The sequence below is a fragment of the Balaenoptera musculus genome, chromosome 11 (genome assembly GCF_009873245.2).
Source record: "Balaenoptera musculus isolate JJ_BM4_2016_0621 chromosome 11, mBalMus1.pri.v3, whole genome shotgun sequence".
NCBI classification, from domain to species: Eukaryota; Metazoa; Chordata; class Mammalia; order Artiodactyla; family Balaenopteridae; genus Balaenoptera; species Balaenoptera musculus.
Window position 1 is genome coordinate 58,850,008 of NC_045795.1, and position 14,288 is coordinate 58,864,295.

Sequence of the window (14,288 nt, forward strand, 5' to 3'; positions counted from 1 at the left end):
GGCCGGGGCCCCCGGGGCGCACGCTGGGCCTTGGCTGGGGCCACGGACATGCCCCGGCTCAGCTGAAGTGGAGGGTGTGCACAGGGCCACTGGCCCATCGGCACCCAGGAGACCCGGAAGTGGGTGGCTCCCACAGAAGGAGGCAGGGCGGAGGGGGGAAAAGCACCTATCGGAATGGGAAAGCCCTGCCCAGCCCTGGGGTGGCCCTAACGGGTGCTCTGGAGTCAGACGGGAGGCGAGCAGGCAGGTGCACGGCCTCTCTGCATCCAGATTCTTCTTCCGCTTTTGCTCCCCCAGAAGCAATGAGGAATGGTAGCTTCCTGGAAGTTTCGCAGCAACTGCACAGGGCAATACCATCCATGCCTCAAGCAGGCACACCTGTCTAAAGGTGGAGCTCTGGCGGAGGAGGTGCCCTGGCGACTGATTGCCCAGTTCCCTCAGGTGAGAGAGTTCCTGTGGGTGTGCCTCAAAAGTTGACACAAATCTGACTGTGACAACAGCATGACACAGGGCTGAACAGGGAAGGAAAAGATCATTCTGGTTTCTAGCAAGAGAAGAAGAAAAAACTGCAGTAAGCACTACTTGTATTAAGCTTACTTCATCCCAGTTTTTCTTTGGTAATAATATATTGCATTTGCTCTTTTTTAAACTGCATTTTGTAAATCCCACTCTCACCCTACATCTGTGTATTCACAGCCAAATTTATAAAGATCTTTTCTAATTGCAGGATAAGGGGAAAAAAATCTACAGCCTAATAGTTTGCAAAGTTGCCTGAAAAAAGAATCAAGTTTTATTGCACATCTCACTACCAATTCCTCTACACTGTTTGATTTTGCCTGTAACAGTGAAATGGCAGGTCCTTCCATCAAACCCACTGAAAGGTGGCCTGAAGCACTGGTGTCTCAGAGAATCATGGCACATTGTACAATTCCTGTGCTTCAGCTACCTCCCCGCTACACTGTGGCAGGTCTCCCTGCTCCTAAAAGCTATACCAGGAGGCCTAAACCACCTCTCTGCCCAGTCACCTCCCTCAGGTAACCAAGGGGGCCTTTAGCAGAGGCCAGATTGTCAGCAAGAATTCTCTGCACAAGTTCAGGAACTAGGTCTCATCCGTCTTTAAATCCTTAGGGCTGCAGATCCTGCTAAGGCGGCTAAAAATGTCTGCTAAACTGAATCGCTACCTCCATAAAAACGAATAGAAGACCACAGACCAGTGCCTATAAATAGAAAACCAGAATAGAATAAAGATTTTATTAAGAAATTAGCACCTACAGACATACTCATTGCCAGGTTACTTTTCTGGAACCTGAAAATGATTGCTACATTTTAGGATGTTAAAAATGTGTTTTTTGTAAAAAGTAGGGTCAGGCTTCCCTGGTGGCACAGTGGTTGAGAATCTGCCTGCCAATGCCGGGGACACGGGTTCGAGCCCTGGTCTGGGAAGATCCCACATGCCGCGGGGCAACTAGGCCCATGAGCCACAATTACTGAGCCTACGCGTCTGGAGCCTGTGCTCCGCAAAAAGAGAGGCCGTGATAGTGAGAGGCCCGCGCACCACGATGAAGAGTGGCCCCCACTTGCCGCAACTAGAGAAAGCCCTCGCACAGAAACGAAGACCCAGCACAGCCATAAATAAATAAATAAATAAAAATAAAAATAAAAATAAAGTAGGGTCAGTAGAAATTCAGTAGCAGGGAGTTCAAAATCACATTTTGAAAATCTTCATAAGCTTTAAATACAATGTTTATAAAGGCAGACACTCAGTGGAAAACCATCGTTCTTTAAGCTCAGTAAACATTATCAAATTGGGGCTTGTTAATTCAATGCAAATGACAGTGAGTCTGAAGCTCTGGGAGGGGAGGGAGGGAGAAAACTCCACCTTGTGCATTATTCATTCGGCGAGTATCAGATTGACTATAAGATGTGCAGGCTAGTGGGAGGGGCTGTAGTATATATAAATGAAAAAAAAAGCTGATTTCATATATTTGAAAATACTTTTAAGTGATTTTACTCATAACCAGATGGTTATACTCCTCTTTTAATTCAATTCTAGGCTACCTTTAGCAAATGATGTTCAAGTCTCTATATATTATATAATTAAAATATATATACATGTAAATTAAAAGATAAATTTAGGACATGGCATTGTGAACACAAGACCATCCTAGCCTCCCCATGTCACCCCATTTCTCTCAGTTCTCTCATTCTTCAGGGTTCTCCCCACCCCAAACCCTTCCTCCTTCCCTCCCTCCCTCTGCAAGGGTGTGAGGGAATTCTCCAACCTCATCCACATCTGCATTCACTTCAAGGTTAAAGGCAGAGATGGGACACAGTGCACCTTCTCTGAGAGAACAGTTTTCCAAAAGTCAAAGCAGAACAGACCCCTAAAGACCAGCAAGAAAGCCCAGGAATCCCTGTGCCAGGTGACGGATGGACTATGGGACATGGACATGGGAGGTGGAGCTGAGGGTGGCCCAGCTCACCCCGGACAGTCAAGCAGCCGCAGTGTGTGCTGTCCCAGAGGTAAGGACTAGGACCGTGGCCCAGCGCAGGGGGGCAGGGCGTGGGTTCTGACCCATGTCCGGGAACGTTCAAGGCCACAGAAGGCAAGTGTCACTCGCCTCCCGCCAGTCAGAGGGAGCTCTTCCTGTGAGTGTCCTCTCCAGATTTATTCTACACACCCCACAGAAGTCATCCTCCTGAAGCTCCACCCTCCGCTGTCCAAAGAGTGGTCACGAGCCACTAGGGCTATTTACATTGAAATCTCTATTGATTAAAATTAAATAAAACCCAAAATTCAGTGGCAGTAGCCAAGTTTCAGACGCTCCATAGCCACATGGGGCTAGTGGCTACCAAACTGGACAGCGCAGAACGTTTCCATCATCACAGAAAGTCCCACTGGACAGGCACGCCCAAGGATGCCTGCCCCTCGTCTTCAGACATGAGCTTGATGCTCCCTGGCCTCCTTGGCCTGCTTTTCCCCTGCAACCTGTTCCTGCGGACCCCCCTCACCCTCTGCAAGAGTCTCCTTCCCCTCTGTATCCCATGTATCCTACTCCTCTCCACAAGCCTCCCTGTACTTTTACTCCTCTGCCTATACAGAGCAGGGTGGCCCGTCACTGAGGGTCACTTCCCCAAGGCCCTTACTTATGCTATTTTTAAAAAATAAATGAGAAACACAAAGCTCTGAGAACTTGGGCTCTAAGCTCCCTCCGGCCCTCTCATCAGTTCTCTAGTCCTCCGCTTCCACATCTGAGGGAGGACAGTATCTCTGCTTTACCAAAGTTGCTGATAAAAATGTACAGCTACGTCATACATTTACATTTAATTCTTTTTTTTTTTTTTTTTTAATCATCTTAACAGCCATTCAGAAGACTGCTGAGTCTGGAAAGGGAAAGTCAGCCTCTACCTCCAATGGTGCATCCCACAACAAACACACATGAAAAATGGGGCCTGTTTACATGTCTGAACACAAGTGCAGGAAAGTTAGAAAATCATCTCAAAAGTCTAGTAACAGTTTTTCAATTAATGCTTAAAATACCTCTGATAAAAATTCACTCGCAAACCAGCCACCCTGACCCTGGGTGACATTTTAAAGGTCACTGCAGTCAGGGAACAGCACACGTGCGAACTGTGTGTAATGCCGTGGATTTTCATTATGGAATAAGAAGTCCTAAAAACAACCACTGCACAATCTGCCTGGGTGTCCCCATTTATAAGATCAGTATGAACTAGACCACCTCCCGCTGTGACATTCAAACCTATAATGTTGTAAAAGGGGACACGAGGGTGGATGATTACAAAAGAGACCGCAGCGAGAAACAGGTGGTCCAGATACTATACCTTTTTTTTTTTTTCTGGCTGCGCTGCACAGCTTGTGGGATCTTAGTTCCCCGACCAGGGACTGGACCTGCGTCCTCAGCGTGAAAGCATGGAGTCCTAACCACTGGACCGCCAGGGAATTCCCAAGATACTATACCTTGTTCAAAATACCAGTTACCTTTTGAAAGGGATTTTTAAAAAGAACTTAATAACTAGTACTATTTCTGAAAAAATAAAATTAAGCACTGGCCTGGCACTTTGCCGATCACAAAGAGTTTTTACTTTATTTACACGCTTTACCCTCCTTCGCAATGGTTCTGGCCAACGTGGTTATCCCCATTTGCCAGATGAGAAAGCTGGGTTGACAGAGGCTCACTGGGGTCCCAGGATGTACCAAACCACTGGTAAAAAGAAACAACAGGCCCCAAATGGAGTCGCTTGCGCTAAGCCCCAGGGCAGCCAACCAAGACTTAATACCTGACCTAATTGCAGCTTCAGCCTCTCCCAGGAACGGAGTCTTAACCAGTCGGTCTGGAATTTCCCGGTCAGCAGTAATGAGGTAATCTGCCTGATAGACCCCATCCATCCCCCAAAGAAAGAGAGAGAATCTGCTTTTTCCCTGTCCCTGCTCCCGTCTTGTCTATAAAAGCCTTCCATTTTATACACCTCCTCAGAGCTCCTTTCTACTTGCTAGAGGGGATGCTGCTCGATTCATGAATCGCTGAAGAAAGCCAATTTGATCTTTATATTTATCCGTTGAATTTTGCTTTTTAACATCACACAGCCATGCAGAATGCAAAACAGGCCCCAAAGGCAGACTCCAAGCCAGCACTCTTTTCTGGCATTCTACCTATTTCTAGAATAATTACAAACGTGCACTCCACTTCTTTAACTTAGGGACACATACTTGAACCCAAGCCTTTCTGAAAATTAAAAAAGCCTCACACTCTTTATAAGCATACTTTTTTTAAGTGACCAGTGTAGCCAAGAAACAACATAGGATTTCGTGACAGACATAAAGAATTACCTTCCAGACCCCTGTGCCCAGGGATGGTCTCCACTCACACTGGCATAGTTTCCCAAACACACCTGATGTAAAGAATCACCGAAAGCGTGCACTAAAGATTCAGATTTCTCAGGGCCCCTCCTGGTCTGGAGTTAGTCTGGGAATCTGCTTTTTTAATAAGCGAGTGATTGCCATTATTTGCCAGGTTTTAGAGGTTCCTGCAATTAGAGGTGGGACACAGCCAACATAGGTAACCAGGACCCTGTTTGACTCTAGAGTTGTTTTTTTTTTTAATTTTTATTGGAGTAGAGTTGATTTACAGTGTTGTGTTAGTTTCAGGTGTACAGCAAAGTGACTCAGTTATACATATACATATATCCACTCTTTCTGATGCTAGAGTTTAAACTGTAAACACTGAGTACATGTGTGAAAATTCTGCAAAGACCACTGCTGTACTCTGTTGATCGCTAGCTATTTCAAACCTCTAAAAATTACCTTAAGGTATTGCACAATCAACCCCTCCAATTTCCTACTATTCTAAGCCCCTGCCCCATACCCCTTGTTTGGGTGGTAGTGGGGGACACAGAGTATTAGACTCCACAACTAAAACTGATTAAGGGGGAAGGATACAATCAGTGGACTGAATAAAGCTCTCCTAAACCTCAAAGAGTAAAGAGAAAAGCAGCCATTTCTTAATTCCACCTTTAAAAGAGGGGTCCCTAATCGTCCTGCAATCTATATTCCCACCCATATATATTACTTTTTTGGTGCTCACCCGGCAATTTAAGTGCGAGTCGGTAACTCTGACATAAATGATGATTTTGCATCTTTTTCAAAACATATGACTCATCTTTTGCTATTAGTATGCAAAGTTCCCTAGAAGTTTCCCTCATTAAAGATTCGAATGGCAAATAATAAGAGAGACAAAGCAACGCTGTGTGTCTAACTCCTACCTGGCCTCCTCACCAGGAAGTTCAGGACCAGGAGATGAAAGGGCTATTCAAAGACTGATTTGCAATTTTAAAGATGCATAAACACAAAGGCAAATTGCCTTCGTTTCCAGACTAACCTGCTGAGGTCAGGAAAGAACCCTAGTTAGACATGTATAAACAAGTAACGACAACATTAGCATATTCTTGAATTCCACCCCCTTTTGTGGGGTTTCCTAAACCAGATTAGTTCTGAGCTTCCATTCCTTTAATTCCCTGCTTTACTTAACTATCTTTAAAACGGGATGACGAAAATGTCAGTTGCCACAGTAAATTCTGTCCCAGTGACCTTCTCTGCTTCATCCAAATTGGGATGAAGGATAAAGGCAAGTATTTTGCTCAACATAATTCCGACAGTAATTGCAATCAACATTTATTTACCCTTGGACAGATGAGCTGCCTCTTCTTCCATTTTCCTTTTCTGCTGGAAGAAGAGAGATCTGGCTGCCTCGGGGCCAAAAGACTCAACTGAGAAATGGCTGGGTAAGAAAATCCTTCTGATAGACAGACATCCAGATAAGAGCAGGCCTCCTCTCACCCTTCAGATTAACCACCGAGAGTGACTGGCTTCATTTCCTCAGACAAGGGTGTAAATAGAGCTGGACGGTGTCGCAGTTGGGTCAAGACAGTAAGAAACCTTCCTCCCTCACTTCCAGGATGGCTCCGTGGGAGCCATGGCCACACCCAGTGGATCCCCGGGCTGTGAGACAAGCCCTCTGCTGTAACCAATGCTCCGTGATCCTGTGGTCCATACTTTACAAAGTTATGGAGGGTTCAGCGAGTCACAAATCACCAAGAAAACTTCAAGAGGTCAATGATGGATTCTGAAAAGAAGCACCCCTATAATTGCCTCCTGGAGTTGGGTAATAGGATGGGAACTTGCTTCAAGAATAATATACCCAAAAGAAAAAAAACTGAGTCATCTTTTCCCCTCACAACCCTGGGAGTTGCCCACCATCATCATTACTCAGGATGTTTAAAGATGCACAGGGACTCAACATGGCAATGTCTTCATCTAATGCTTGGGGATGGTGGGGCTCAGCTAGGGAGGTTTCTCAGCACATTTAAATATCCATCCACCCCCGCTAAGAAAGGCTCTTGGCCCTTTTCCTGCAGCCCATAGTCAAGGCAGAAACCAGCAGATAAAGAGATAATTATGTAGTTCTTAGCTTACTAATGAGGCCAGGTCCCAGCCTGTTACATCATTCAGGTTAATCAAATGTAGTCATGTTAGAGAGACTGAAACTCCGGATTCAATTAAAAAGCAGTTACCTTACCTATTACTGGCTCGTGTGAGGCTGGGAACGTATCATCACTGGGGGAATGGACCCTCTAAGTATATATATTAATTGTGTCCTTTTTGTGTGTGTCTATGTAAAGGCACAGATTGAGGGTCACTTTAAAGAAGAAATTAAAGACGACAGGTTAACCGTGTCATATACAATTTGATGCCAACACCACAGGAGCCCGAGGCCCCTCCCCTGTGGCCTGAGAATGCACCTCAGTGCCATTTCCTGATGCCTGGAACCTCCTGAGGCCACTCCAGTCACATAAACTCCACCCAGTCTCCTCTGGAATGTGCCACACCCTCCCTGCACACACAGCGGAGGATACAAGCTCTTCCAGCCCCTCCCAACATCTCCCACCCCCATCTCTGGGAGCCCACAAGGAAAATTCATTTGACTTGTCTGCCAGGTGGGAGGCTGCTTCTGCCTTTTCTCCAGCCTCCCCTGTGCCCCCAGGTCTGGGCTCAGAAAAGGGTGGATTCTCCCAGGGCAGAGGACCACTTCCTGAAAACACTAATCCCTGAACCCTAACGAGGACCACATCTCCACTTGCGCGCGCGCGCGCACACACACACACGCATCACCCCAGCGAGAATTCAATCCCACTGACGTGTGATGCTCACAAGCCCAGCACACACCAACACCACCTCCAAACTGCCAAGGAGCCTCCCACAATCACGAGCCCTGCCCACCTGCTGTCTCCTCCACCACGCCTTCGCAAGGGTCAGAGCCACGCGGTGCTGGTCCCGTGGCCCTCCTTCCGCCCGTCTCCCCAGGAAGATTCCAGGACACCCCCTCCCCCGAAGGAGACAATGGCCCTACACATCCCCGCTCTGTTCTGCAGGAGTCATAATTACCGTCCGAGCATTCTTCATAATACCAGTCTAGTTCATAATAATCCGCTTCGATAAATTTCTGCATAGTCAGTATTCTTGCAGAGGAAAGAATGCACTTCACGGCGCCATCGACGTCAAGTGAAACGCTGCCATGCCTCCCCGCCCTTCCAAAACACTGGGCAGAAGAGCGTCCCAAAACACACCAGAATTAAGCTGTGCATTCTTAATGACAGTCTGGAGCCAGAACAGAAAAGGGGCAGTGAAAAGAAAAATTGTGGAGGGGAGGAGGAGGAGCAGAAAGAAAGGCAATTTGTAGAGCTATCAGAGACCCTGGCAGCCCCGCTAATAAAGCGGCACCAGCCAGCAGCCCTGAATGGGAGTAGCCAGAATCGTCCTATCCGGAAGCACAGAAGGTGACGTCAGGGACACACACCACCACCCTGAGGTCTCACTCCAGCCTCGCCTCCCGCTCCCGCTCATCTTTCAATCTCACAGTTGCCATAGAAACAGGCCGGCTCTGAAAAATGATGCAGAGATGGAGGAAATGTCTTCCAAGGATGCTGGGAGCAGGGGCTGAGAGGTGCCACGTTGGCAGAAAGGAGGGTGCAGGTGGAAAAGGGGGGCAGCACCAGGGACCTTACCACCATCGTACCCTCCAACAAATGTCAGCACAAGTTTATTTGCTTAATTCTGGGTCACTACAGAATCTGCATTTGGAAAATGCCACCTTTAACAATCTGCAACCATTACTTCTTTCCTCAACCTGATTTTAAACATTAAGCAATTTTTCTTAAGAATTTTAACCACCACCTAACGGAAATGTAAAATACTTAGAAAATGGAAACGTTTTCATTTAGATACAGTCCTGTTCTCTGCTTGTGCCTTTGCTCAAACTCCTGGAAAAAGAGCCTGCAACATACAAATAGAGGAGAACGCCATTACAAAGGGGCCCGTGCAATATAATAGGCTGTTTTCATGGACATTTATATGTGTAATCAAGGTACAAAAATACACACCAGAAGGAAACAGCCCACCCTCAGGAAGGTGGTTCCCTCTGGGGAAAGAGTGAAGGAACGGGACTTTGAAACTGTACTTATAAATGCATCGGTAACGTTTTATTTATTAAAAAAAAGTGAAGTTAACATTTATTAGTCCTAAGTGTTTAGCATGTTTGAAATATTTCTTTTAAATGAGTAATGGGATAATTAAACAGATTTTAGACTTACTATAAGTTAAACTCACTCCCTAAAGCAGGGTTTCTCAACCACAGCACTACTGACATTTAGGGTCAGATAATTCTTCGTTGCGGGGCTGTCCTGGGCATGGCAGGGCGTTTAGCAGCATTCCTGGCCTCTACCCATTTAGGTGCCAGAAGCACCACCCTCTCTCTCTGTAGATGTGACATCCAAAAATGTCTCCAGATGCTGCCAAATGACCCATGGGCGCAAAATCTCCCTTGGAAAACCACTGCCCTAAAGCAAAACTACCTACAGAACCTCACCAGCCTGTTAGCCAGGTACTGTAACCATCTGTTGGTGTCAACAGCAACAAGTGTGGCCTTGATTCAGTTTTCCTCTTAACTTTCTACTCAAGACTGTATAATTTGCGAATGAGTAATAGTAAAAGGACTCTTCAACCACTATTGGGAGGGCAAGCTTCTTTCCTTCCACAGTGACCAAACGGGGCCAATTTCCCTTTATCCTTCCAATGGCATATGATACCTCAGTGAATGAACTTGGAGGAAAAGGCATCCCTCTAGGGCAGGGCTTCCCAGGCTGTAATGAGCATGTGAATTACCTGGAGCTCTTGCTAAAGTGCAGATTCTGATGCAGCAAGTCTGCAGTTGGGCCCAAGATTCTGCATTTCTAACCAGCTCCCACATAATAGCAAAGCTGCTGGTCCCCAGACTACACTGGATGGCAAGGCTCTTCAATAGAATAGACGGATTGGGGTGGGGGGTAGATTTTACAGTGTGTGTGTGTGTGCGTGTATCTGCCTGTCTGTGTGTGTGTCTGGCAGAAAATTTAGAGGAAAACTATATGTGAGTGTGTGTGTGTGTGTGTGTGTGTGTGCCCTCCTCAGACCCCAACTTGGATACACATTTAAAATTTTCTAGGACATTCACCTAATTAAAGTCAGCAGCCAATGATTTTAATTCCTCCTGTAACTGCCCCCATTATCTGAACATATCTCATCTCTCCCTTTGGTCCTTGTCATGTCTCTCCCTGGCAATGATGGTACCTCTCAAGAACCCCACAGCAAACCACCAGGCGACCTCTCAGATGTCATTCCTCATGACAGGGGAGCTGAGGCTGGCGTCCTAAGGTTTTCCGAGACTTTATTTTTTTAAAGTTCCCTAAGGTGTTTCTAAAAAGATGATTATAGGCCTCATAAATAAACCGACCAACAGTTAACAGGTTCCTCAAAATCAGCATGTTCAACAAGTTCAATCCAATATTCGGGGCGGGGAGAGTCCAATATTAATTTTCAAAATGAAGATGTAATAAAGGAACAGGAAATGCAAACTCCACAAAGCATCATAGAAAAGTTAGGTGCAGTTAGAAACCCCTTAAACAAAGGCTTGGCACATTTACCTCACAGTGCTACGAATTTCAAAAATATTTTATTCATCCCACATCACCATAAAAGCAAAAATCAATGGATGGATGGATGGATGGTCAACTAATGGCAGGCAGTTTAGCTTCATAGCTAAGAGCAAGGACTTTTGGAGTTGGGCGGCCTGAAGTTTGGTCCAGGATCCTCATTTCCCATCTCTGTGACCTTCTTAGACACCTGAGTCTTATCTGCTCAATGGGGTGACTATAATACCTGCCGCACAGATGGGGCGAGGCGTTAATTAATTAACGCATGGCAGAGCACTTAGCACAGTGCCTGGGACAAAGTGAGTTTGCAATAAATGTTAGTTGGGATCATCTTCATCACTCTAATTCCTTAAAAAAGGAAACAAGCCAGTACGAGCAATTAAAAAGAGAGTACAATTTTCTAAGCTGTAATGAGGGAAATGAGGTAGAAATGTCATGTATCAGCTTTTCCCAGCATAATTCATTAGAAGGCATTGAGTTCGCAGTAATGAGCAGGAGTGGCAATCTGGGGGTGGGGTGAGGCCATTTACAAATTACTGAACACAACTTACATCAAATCCGAAGACTGCATATACCCAATTGACTTTATTTATTTATTTATTTATTTATTTATTTATTTATTTTTTGGCTGCGTTGGGTCTTTGCTGCTGTGCGCGGGCTTTCTCTAGTTGCAGCGAGTGGGGGCTACTATTCATTGCGGTGCGTGGGCTTCACATTGCGGTGGCTTCTCTTGTTGCGGAGCACGGGCTCTAGGCGCACAGGCTTCAGTAGTTGTGGCTCGCGGGCTCTAGAGCGCAGGCTCAGTAGTTGTGGCGCACGGGCTTAGTTGCTCCGCAGCATGTGGGATCTTCCCAGACCAGGGCTCGAACCTGTGTCCCCTGCATTGGCAGGCGGATTCTTAACCACTGCGCCACCAGGGAAGTCTCCCAATTTACTTTCTTAGAAAATGCGAAAGAAAGCAGAATGTGTATGAATAAGGAAACAGCATCATTTATGGGTGAATTTTATGGGCCTTGGGCAAGTTTTAAATTGAACGTCCGTACCAAAACTGCCATGTGATAGGCTCAGAAGGATGCAGTAATCCACCCACAACTCTTCTTTTTTTTCTTTTTTTCATGTAATGTCTGAAACATTTATATTAACATATTTCCATACAAATAACCCAATGAAAGTTCAGTATTAGTTGTTTGTTTGTTTTTTTATACTGCAGGCCCTTGTCAGGCATCAATTTTATACACATCAGTGTATACATGTCAATCCCACACAACTCTTTAGAGATGGTTCCAAGGTTAAAATCTAGGTTTCTCTGCCTTCAAATCCACACTTTCCTCCAACATTCCCACGACTCCAGAGAGTTACAGCCCTTCCTTGGCCCAGGCTTGCTGCAGCTGAAAAAGCACCTTCTCCTCCAATGTTCCTGGGCTCCCCCCATCACTGCCCCACCCCAGGAGGATCAGGAATCGGGACTGGTCCCAGGAGCAGCCTCAGAGAAGACCCCCTCACTCACCCTCATGTTCACACAACGCTATTTAATAAGTGCCGACTGCACATCAGACAACAGCCCTTTACAGCTCACTCAGCCCTCAGAGCCCTGCTACCTAATACCCCCTCACTGGGCAGACAAGGAAAGGGGGCTCAGAAAGGTGAAGTCACTAGACCAGGACCACTCAGCAAAAACCAAGAGCAACTGAATCCAAACTGGGCACCCACCACCTCCAAAGCCTTTTCTGTCAATAATTGAGAAAACAGGCCTGGGCTCTGAGCAGCGGCGGCCGGAGCGCTGGGGCGGGCCGCTCTGCTTTCCCACCACCTCCCGCCGCGCCTCCGCCTCCTGGTCGACCCTCCACCGGCTTCTCCTCCCCAGGCGGCCCTCGGCCCGCGCGCCAGCCGGCTCCGTTAGGGCGACACGCAGTCCCAGCGTCGTGATTAGTTGACGATGCACCAGGTTATGACCTAGTTTTATTCTGTAGACCTAATCCGTATGCTGAGGATTTGGAAAAGGTGTTTATTCCCCATGGACTAATTACGGACGGGACGGAACGGCTGGCTCGAGATGTGATGAGGGAGATGGGAGGCCATCACATCGTGGCCCTCTGTGTGCTCAAGGGGGGCTATAAATTCTTTGCTGACCTGCTGGATTACATCAAATGAACAGAAATAGTGATAGATCTAGACCTATGACTGTAGATTTCATCAGACTGAAGAGCTACTGTAATGACCAGTCAACAGGTCACATAAAAGTAATTGGTGGAGATGATCTCTCAACTTTAACTGGGAAGAATGTCTTGATTGTTGACGATATAATTGACACTGGCAAAACAATGCAAACCTTGCTTTCCTTGGTCAAGCAGCATAATCCAAAGATGGTCAAGGTTGCAAGCTTGCTGGTGAAAAGGACCCCTCGAAGTGTTGGATATAGACCAGATGTGTTGGATTTGAAATTCCAGACAAGTTTGTTGTAGGATATGCCCTTGACTATAATGAATACTTCAGGGATTTGAATCATGTTTGTGTCATTAGCAAAACTGGAAAAGCAAAATACAAAGCCTAAGATGAGAGTTCAAGTTGAGTCTGGAAACATCTGGAGTCCCACTGAAATCACCAGGAAAATGATCAAATGTTCTAGTTCTGTGGCCAGCTGCTTAGTAGAGCTTACTGAATGTATCCTCTAAGAATTTTATCCGTTTTGTATTTTAGAAAGGTCAGTTGCTGCATCCCCGAACTCTTTATTTGCACTACGAGCCTACAGACTATCAGTTCCCTTTGGGTGGATTGTTGTTTGACTTGTGAATGCAAAACCTCTTAAACCACACCACTATTGAACGAAAATATTGAAATTGTATCTGTAAGAAACATTTAAAGAGAAGAATATATTAGTTTTTTAATTGGTATTTTAATTTTTATATATTCAGGAAAGAACAGAAGTGATTGAACATTGTTAATTATACCACTGTGCGTTTAGAAAAGAAGCAGTCAGTTTCATATCAGTGACGGCATTTAGAGGTATCGTTATGTCGGATAAACCATATGTCCTGGAATTATTTTAGTAGGTTTCAGTAGTATTAACTGTATTTTCCCGTTTGTTCAGATTATTTCTGGCGAATCTTTGTCAACAGTTCCTTTTAAATACAGGTCAATAAGTTCTAAAAACCTACCACTTTTTGAAGTCTTCAATGTAAAAATCCTTAAAATAAAGGCTCTCTCTTTAAAAGAAGAAAAATAATTGAGAAAACATTCAAGGAGTATTTACAAATAAAATTTGAAAGAAAAAAAAAAAGAAGGGGTAGAATTAAAGGAGATAACTCAAGTTGGCATCGCACAGAGAAAACAAATTGAAAAGATTTTTTTCAAGAACGATATTAAAAATGATCAGGAGAATAGGAGGTAAGTTAAAATTACCAATGTGTCTTTTGTGATGTTAAAAAAAATTCTATAGGCATACCTCAGAGATCCTGCATTTTTGGTTCCAGACCACTGCTTTCATAAACCAAATATCACAATAAAGCAAGTCACATGAAATGTTTGGTTTCAAAGTGCATATAAAAGTTATGTTTATACTATATTGTAGTCTATTAAGTGTGCAATAGCATTATGTCTTAAAAATATGTACATAACTTAATTTAAAAATAACTTATTGCTAAAAAAAATGCTAACCATCATCTGAGCCTTCAGCAAGTGGTAATCTTTTGGCAACTGTAACATCAAAGATCACTCATCACATCACCATAACAAATATAATAATAATT

At 45.1% G+C, this 14,288-nt stretch overlaps 1 protein-coding gene and 1 pseudogene across 8 annotated transcripts in view; one reads left to right on the plus strand and one right to left on the minus strand.

Moving 5' to 3' along the window:
* Positions 1–14,288, minus strand: part of TRAK1 (trafficking kinesin protein 1) — a 102,792-nt gene that overhangs the window by 53,306 nt on the left and 35,198 nt on the right. The window lies entirely within an intron of this gene.
* LOC118903458 lies at positions 310–13,732 on the plus strand (annotated as a pseudogene).